Source organism: Haliotis asinina, chromosome 1 (assembly GCF_037392515.1).
Source record: "Haliotis asinina isolate JCU_RB_2024 chromosome 1, JCU_Hal_asi_v2, whole genome shotgun sequence".
In the NCBI taxonomy this organism is placed as follows: Eukaryota; Metazoa; Mollusca; class Gastropoda; order Lepetellida; family Haliotidae; genus Haliotis; species Haliotis asinina.
In genome coordinates, this window is record NC_090280.1 from 88556223 (window position 1) to 88565814 (window position 9592).

Sequence of the window (9592 nt, forward strand, 5' to 3'; positions counted from 1 at the left end):
TAATTTAAAAATCTACAAGACTGCTGATCCCACAAGTTCATCATCCCCTGCCCCCTCCACATCCCTAGAATCGAAGGGGCTTGTAACGCTAAAAACTGCCATCAGGGTCACTACCGGGGCTTGACACTATACATAAGTGAAGGGTTGTAATGAGGGCAATACACCAAGTTTGTTTCAGGCGAATTCAACAATGATCACTGTATCTGTCACATAAAAGTACGCATATATTTCAAACCATCAGATTTACCTACACAATGAGGCATACAGCACAAAAGTCGAAGCAGTGCTTGATTTCTCGATTCCGAGCACACAAACGACGTGCACCAAAACATGTTGCATTGATGGTGCCCGTCAGCGTGTCAATCGCCAGTCTTTCGGGGACACTTACACCTTATTTTCATAACGAGATAATTGACATTTATTCATCTCAAACAGGATTGTGTTGTGCCCGTTGTGACGACCGTGGCCTCTGGACATCTAATGTTGACGACCGTGGCCTATGGACATCTAATGTTAAGTCAGCTATGGGACATATTTTATCTATAGCCAATAAGCTGACAGGCTCTTTTCAGTGTATGGAATGCCACTATTACGTACTGAAGTGTTCCTGATCGTTTGGGATTTAAATAGATGAAGTCTGCTCTTGAGTTACCAAGGCACCCACAGCCACAGAAACAACACTATCACTTGCTTCATTGCCGGTAGTCGTAGGTGTCATCGTCGTCAGCCGGCAAAACCAACTCGTGAAATGCTGGGATATCCTCAGGGCTTAAACCGTTGCAGAGAGAGCCTCTATTCCCGTTGTCGTGCTCATAAATACAATCGTATGTACACACAGTAGGCACTATATTAGTGACATACATGTACAAGACAATATCGGTCATTAAAAATCATTACATCTGTTGAATATGATTCACTCCATCTCAGAATGTCATTGACCAATGAACATGCTGTTGGTGTTTCTCTTCACGTCATCGTATCCCAATTCCGCAGATCGATTTGCACACTGGATTGTCTAGCTCAAACATTTAGACACCGTCGCCATATATCTGGAACACTGCTGAGTGCGGAGTAAAACAACAGTCAATCAGTGTGTCAAAGAAACCCCACAAATAATGGATCGCACTTTACCAGTCGAAATCTTTAAGTAACCAAGGGAATGTACGCTAATAATAGCTTTACCCATCAAAACAACCTGTGAAAATCAGGTTTAGAACTGATCTCAAACAACCCATGTTTGTCGTAACGGCATCGCGGTGTCAGGCTCACTGATTTGGTTGACACATGTCATTGTTTCCCAGTTGTGATGTTCGATGTTTAGTCACTGGATTGTATAGTCATCGATTAGAGCCTAGAGACTCGATTACCTACAGACCGACACTAAAATATTACCAAACCCACCATCTGATGATTAAAGTTTCATGTGTGGACAAAGTTGCGTATCACAGGGAAATACTTTACACATATGGACGCCTTATAGTGTGTAGTGTGCCTCACGTATACTCTGGGTGTTTGTGAAGTCGAGTGGGAAGTCGAGTGGTTAAAGCGTCTGTTCGTCACTCTAAAGGGCCCGGTTCCATTCCTGACATGTGTGCAACGTGTGAAGCCCATTTCTGGTGGCCTTGCATGAATATTGATGGAATATTGCTAAAAGCGGCGTCAAACTAAACACACCCACTCCCTTATCACCATTGCATACATCTAAATCTTCAACACAACCCCATGTATTCCCTTCTCCTGCACTGCCTGATATATCCTTACGTTTTGATGAACCAGATCTCACAAGGTATACCACTGTTATCATTAAGCGTTGTTTGTTCTAAGTGTGTTGTGAAGCAGAATTCTGCCAAGTGAGGAATCGAACCCGGGCCCGTCTTACGTGAAAGGACTGTGGACAGGCTCACTCTTCCAAGAGTTCAGAGTTCTTGAACACTCAGAGTTCTTGCTCACCCACACTCAACCATCTAACCCACTCAGCCACCCTGACCTCCACAAAAATGGCGGCTCAGTGGGTTAGACGGCCGACTACTGGCGATTCTGGCGACTCTAAGGGTGTGGGTTCGAGGAGGAGTAAATCCCAGATATAATATGTCTTTAACCACATTTTAAATGGCAGTGTGTATTCATGTTGCAATTGGTAGAACAAAATTACAACTTTCTAGTCTCGTAAATCGGATGCCAGTTAGTGTCAGCCACCAAACTCCACTGTGTTTCGGACCAGCAAGGAAGTAGTTCGTTCAAGTACAAGGAAATCGCCTTCTTATGCTTCATGACATAACTAAAGCTTTCTGAATCTCTTCACCTTGCAAATTCGCATATCGTGTGCGTTGTATTGTTTCAACATAGAAACATACAGATCCGATAATTACTGCTCAAAACAGCAACAACTCTTCATATTCCAAGCAAATTTCACACGACAATTGCTGCTTCTTTCTTGTCAGTCATCTCCTATCGTTTAAACTCTTCGGTGAGGTTCAAAAAGGCTTTGGGTGTTGAATGTAATTGTTATGTAGTATGGTCATGGCAGCTGTAAGAGAAATGATCAATTCAGTTGCAACATAATTCAATCGACGGCTTAAGTGATAATGACAGATTGAATAATCACTGCCATCCTGCACAGTTGATTTCTAGAAAGCATTTAAATGTGTAGAATTACCAATGCCGATAGGAATGCACCCACATCTAGGCGCCTGTGTAAAAGCAACTCACTTTGTTCAAAAGATAAGACTATAATATGACGAGTGATTGTTTATTCTTGTCTTAATAAATCACACTTTTCACCTCGTTACTCTCAACAATTCAAAATGATCAATATACCGACGCAGTTTTACTATGTATATTTTATTATTTTATGATGTCATATGTTGTTACCTACGCGTGCAATATATATCCACAAGTGTCGTGTACACTGTTTAGCACATAGCATTTACATAGCCTATACATTGCATATAGAAGGGATGGTTGGTATTGGCGATTTAAGCGTACGTGATCGGTAATCACCAATACTCCACCAACCACCGCTTCTCCTGATACAGGATGTCGGATACAAGGCACCACATCAGTTCTCGCTTCTGGACCGCTGATGGTCCCAAAAAGCCCCGGTCAGCAGTACTTCTATCAAGTAAACATTGGGTTCTCTGTGAAAGAAACTATACCAGACAAGTCGGTGATACTAGAAGCTGCTCTGACCCCCATCCCTGTTGAAACTAAAGTCAGACAACTCACTTGACTGAGTGCAGGTGTTGTTGCATGCTCCAACCACAAGGAGATGCTGTGTCACCAGGCTGCCTCTTCATGGACATCCCACTCACCAGGAACAGAGCCGGCCGGACTTGTCTCCTTAGGCTGCGTTTTCTACTGAATGGAGCAAGCAACAAACTGTTAGTTATCAATCCTGCTGATGACACAGTGTACACCGCTGTTACAGGTGTAGATTTTGACAGACCTATGTGGGTCATGATGAATGTTTGTTATCCCGGCACTGCACATGTAACAGGAGAACAGATATCAGGCCACAACGTTACAGGTATCTACTCGGGTGTACTGCACAAGATCGCAGTGTGACACATGCTAGTACTTACAATTATGATTAATGTTTTTCTGTTTCAATTAATCCGAATTACTGGGAACATTTGCCAATCAGTGTAGGTTTGCGTTTGTAAATAGCGAGCCCATTCGTAGTGAATTACAACCTATTTATGAATGTTTGGTGTGTTTTTTGAGGTTTGAAATTCTTATTATTACCCTTTTCTCTATCACCTGAATAAAACTATGGTGTCATTTTTTTATGAGGCTGAAGTTATGTTTGGATATATTTTATAAGAATGAAATCTAAATGAGTATATGTAACACAGTTTAAAGGAATCTAAAGGTCAGTTCTAAACAGTTTTTAAGAGGTTTCTACGGTAACCGTAATCTCCTGCAGTGGTCTCAGAAAGTATGACATGATGGCGGAAGAATGAATGGTAATAAACTAAGAACTCGTAGATGACTCTAGAAATGACTCTATATCTACTGTTAGCCGTTATGTTTGGAACAGAGAAGAAAGAAGAGTTCTCACCAAGTTCCGGAGTGGTTGTCTCCCTTTACACGGAGAACCTGGTCGTTACGCCAAGCCAACCATTCCGCTGGAGAATAGAATCTGCAGAAACTCCCATAATACAAATACCATTGAAGATGAGCGCCACCTTTTACTGAATTGTGGATTTTATGTATGTATGTATGTATGTATGTATGTATGTATGTATGTATGTATGTATGTATGTATGTATGTATGTATGAGTGACGTGTGAGTGTGAAGTATAACACTAAGTGTTAGTATAACACTAAATTTCAGCACAAGTAACAACATGTTTCCCGTCGCCATCGTGAATGTTCTGACGTGACGTATGCGTATCACGTGACCTTATGTCACCTATAAATAGACATGTCAAGGTTAGCGGGATAGGACAGGATTTTGACTTTCATAAGCAAGATAGGGTTCCAGCGCTATGCCACAGCTAAATTCTCATTTTCCCCATTATAAGGCATTTTTATTGTATGATTTTTAATTAACCAGGATATTATAAACACTTGGACTGCTCGCTAAGTATCTAGTTGTGGAAAATAATTTGGGGGGTTATTTTCAACTTTGTTGATATCGAGATTCATCTGACAGTTCCAAGAATCCGATAATCGATCCGGATTCATTCCTACGGATCATATGATTCAAGTGTACAGGTGTTACAGATACAGATACAATCACTGTCACAGTTATCAATCACAACTCACGACTGATTTATCATCTGTATGAAATATTACAGTTCACAGTTTAATTAATGCACTGACAGTCGCTGATTGTCTTCGCGATTCAGGGGTGTCCAAGGTCATTCCGACATGCTGTGTTTACATTATCAAATTCTTCATGTCTATATTTTCCATTAAGTAAGGTGTACAGTACTGAATACAATACATGGTATAGCAATGTACACAGCTCTTACAGTATAGTATGCTGTGCTTTTCTCATGAATTTGCGTAGTTAAACAGCATACACTGTATTTTTTGCAGGAAAATCAAGACATTAAGGTACACCGCAACAGAGCCTTACCGCAATCTTACCAAAATGTGGACCCCATACTTTTGATGAATTTCTACAAGTGCTCCTATTCAGTGGAGATCATGAAGCGCTCAGACTCCTGGGACAGAGGGGTGATGATAAGACAGAGTTACAGGACCCCCGTTGTGATTTGGACGTAGGATTTGATGTGTTTGTCACAGCAAAAACATTATCCTGACAAACGAGGCATTACGTTAACTCTCAAGCACTGGTTGGAACTTCCCCGTGTGTTTGGTCAGGTGCAGGAGGCTATGAGGTCTGGTCACTCAGGTTCCAAAGTCCTGGATGGAACTTATATGCTACCTTGGAAATGTCATACCTACTGCTAAAGGTTTCCCTGGGCCAGTGGAAGAAACCGAAAGTATCCAGGTAATGCTTGACTTTGTGCCTGAACTCAAATCAATATTAAGAGCATAATTGCATTGGTTGTCGATGTAAGTAGATATTTTATCGAGTACCAGTCTCATTAAGTTCCCAACTAAGATAGGAATAAGATCGCGTTTTCTAGAAGTTATTGCTTAGTGTGTTTTAAAACATTACGAGTTTTAAGGTTCATGTTAATGTTTCAATACATTGAGGAGATTCGACAATGAACAGAGAACAATTTCTTGCCATCAATGGTATTATCACTTGGAGGAAGATTATCAGTGACTCGATATGACAGATATATCAGGGGACAAATGATAGAAATGACTATCTTGCGGTGTTATGAAGATTAGTTCATACCATATGGAATACAGATGGTATTTAGAAGACTGTTTTCATAAGTTATATGCCCATCGTAGCATTGGGTTTGAAACCAGAGTTTGTCAATGCACTTAGAGATGAGGCCATTCAAAATGCCTGGTTGTTAGATATTGCATTAGCTTAGAATATATTGGTACAAATACACCTGTCCTAGTTTTGCCACGTTTGACGATGCAAAAGCATGATGTCAGTGATGCTGACAGTTATACCAACCCGTAAAAGCTAAAGATCAATCAATATATTTATATAAAGAGCCACAAAGGCAATCTAGGTTCATTTAACCACGGACTAGTGACAGTCATACGTGTACAACCACTTCACACGAGATATTATCTGACCATTTCCTGACTACTTTAATTCCGGTCAGTCTCTCCCTACATAACGGAAGCTCTCTCCCTACATAACAGCCATTCAGTGTACACATAATTCCAGTCTGACATTTAAACAATGGAAGCTGACCACTTGTAATACCGTCAAATTATCAACCGCTATTCTATAAATGCAGTCTGACTGCTGGTCAACCTTTGCGAGCATATGAACCCGGCTGGCACGAAATATTTTCGAAACAAGGTTTCAAAGATTTTCACAAGGTTTCAAAAAGGTTTTTCAAACACATTTTCATCAAAATGTTTTGGGAACGTTCTTAAAATGTTTATCAAGTCATAATGTTATTGAATTTTTTCCAAATGTTATTAATAATCATCATGCTATAACATGGTTGAAACTATTCCATAACATGTTTTTAAAACGTTGCAGAAATGTTGTGCACGAATGGGTTTAGTGAAATATAGTAATCACGCAGGCACAGGGCATCCATTAGACGACTAGAAGAGGTTTAAATCTGGTTTAGACGTATAACAACGTCTTTTAGACTTTAATGCAATGTACCAATTTCAACGCCTAAGCCGTATACGGTGATTCAACGTTTAATAGATGTCAGTTCGACAAGCATTTTCTTAATTATTTGTTATTAGTTACTTTGTATTCCTTCTCGTAATATGTTTTCTTCACTAAATGTGCAACAGATCCATTTAGAGTTTAGTGCGTAAAATTAAGGACACTTCATGGTTTTTCAGTATTTTGTGGATGTGAGAATTTTAAGCATCAAATTATAATAAACCCAGCAACAATTAGTGTTTACCATCCTGAAAAATATATTAAATCTTTTGTGCCAGAGTGATTAAGGTTTATCTGGCCTTGAATAATAGCAATTTGCTCAATAAGCCTCTATACAACACCTGGCGTATCATTTTCATTATCATGACTTGGCATCCCGTGAAGATCCTCGGTTTCCTTAATCATGTATCTGCCCATGATTACCCAAGTTAGAATTGGTCTTCAGCAACCCTCGCATGTTTCAAGAGGCTCGCCGACTTGTTTCACATATTTCATCTTATCCCAGCTGTGTAGGTTGATGTTTATCACAGGGTTGTTTGGTCCAGATTCGATTAGTGGGGTAGCCTAGTGGTTAAAGCGTTCGATCGTCACACTGGAGCCCCGGGTTCCATATGACTACAATGTGTGAAGCCCATTTCTGGTGTCCACCGCCATGCTATAGCTGGAATATTGTAAAAGCGGGGTAGAAACATACTCACTCACCCCTTACATACTCTTAAGAAAAGTTTTGGAACTTGAACTTTTGATTTAGGGAGGATTGTGAGATGTAAGATAGTGATTATTGACCTTCTTGAAAACCATCAGAACCAAGAATAAAACCCGGGCACGTGTACAGGGCTACTGAGTTGTGCACCTGCATCCCCTGCGTTGGTGCTGGTACGGTGAAGTGATGGTGCTTTCACTAGATGTCCGTCTTTGAAAAGTTCGTTAACCATTCTGCTTCCTAGGTGTATATTGAATAATTCCGACTATTGCATGTTTGTTTATGTTTGTTTGGTTGGTTGTTTTGTTGTTGTGGGATTTTTTTTTTCTTTTTTTTTTTCTTTCCTTTTTTTTTTTTTTTTTTTTATTGTTTGTTTGTTTGCTTGCTTGCTTGTTCAACGCCACGCTCAGCAATATGACAGCCGTATGAGGGTGATCTGTAAATAGTTAGGACCAACCAGGTAAAAGGAGCATACTCGACTGCCCTTCAACGGTTGCGAAACGCACACACCAGGGCTGGAGCTGGCATATTGCTCAACATGACGGGAAAATTGACTACTGGAAAGTTTTCGTCATACAACCTTGTAGATATTTGTTGTCACTCTGAATCTTTCATGCAACAAGACTACAAAAATAATCTCAGCGAATCGAGAAATTTCTGTCAAGCTTAAAGAAAGAAAATCTGCAAAGTAAACTGTAGTGTTTAAGTCACTATGTCTCAAAATATCGCGTAAGTCGGAAAAAGTGTGTTTATGTTGGCACACGAACGCATCCACAGTTATGCATGCACACACACACACACACACACACACACACACACACACACACACAGACAGACAGACACACACACACACAGGGGCGTTAAATATCCACATGCAGCAGGAAATGCAGTGAAAACCATTCCCAATATGCCTTACTAAGCGTGCACTTGATACATGGCTGGACTGGACTAAAACATATAGGACAATGTATGTTTCGAGTTAAATCCTTCCTTCTCATTGTTGTGTATGGTATCCTAGAGACGGCATTGTCACGTTACTGGATATGCAATGTCCAAATTGCCATGGTAAACATTGTTTTTGAGACAAAGGGCTTTTTACCCAAGAGTATCTTTATGCTTCTTTTTAATCGTTCAAATGATACAAATATCAAAGCAAACATTGCAAGAAAATAATATAAACAATTATCCATAAGCACACATCACACGTCACACATATAGTGAGCGAATGATGTGTTGCCGCAGTAGGCAACATGGCAGCAGCATTAGCTCACTGAATCTCAGATTTACAAGCAGACCATCATGCAACAACTAGTCCTTTCATTCAGGTACAAGAAATATAATCTATCAACATAAAAAATGCAACAATGCATTGTCTTTCATAGATTTATGTCAGTTATTAAATCAATGCGTTGAATCAAATTTTGTCTCAATTATTTTTGCTCCTTACATAAACTCATACATACATGCATGCATACATACATACATCGTCAACAGGTTCGACGCATGGGCGCTTTGAAGCCCGATTTACGATTCTCGATTATCACGATTTTCACGATTTACGGCAGTTTTCCACGCTGCAGGTACTTGTGATAGACTCATGAAGATCCGGGGTAGAAGAGGCCTTCAGCAACCCATGCTTGCCATGAAAGGCGGCTGTTTTTGTCGTAAGATGCGACTAACGGGGCAGGATGGTTAGATCGACACTCACGCTGTTGATCACTGGATTATCTGGTCCAGACTCGATTATTTACAGCCCACCGCCATACAGCTGGAATATTGTCGAGTGCGGCGTAAAACTAAACTTACTGACTCACTTGTCATGTCCCGTACTTCGACCACGTGGGTTTGTTGTTACTATGGATTGGAAGCAACATGTGCAACACGTGTGGATGTCATCATGTTTTCCCACCCGCAAACCACCCGAAGCTATGTCCCATGAAGGTGGCTAGAGCCAAAACAGTTGATATTTGAAATGACCCAGGTTTGATCCATGCGTCCCATCTTCACTAATTGTCTCACACCCGGGAAAGGACACACATTCACGCATATTATGTATGAAAATGTTGCCACGAGCATGAAGCACCTGCGGTTGTCACGGGGTCGACGTGGTGCACCTGGTTGGACGCCCACGTCCAATTTGCCATCTGTGA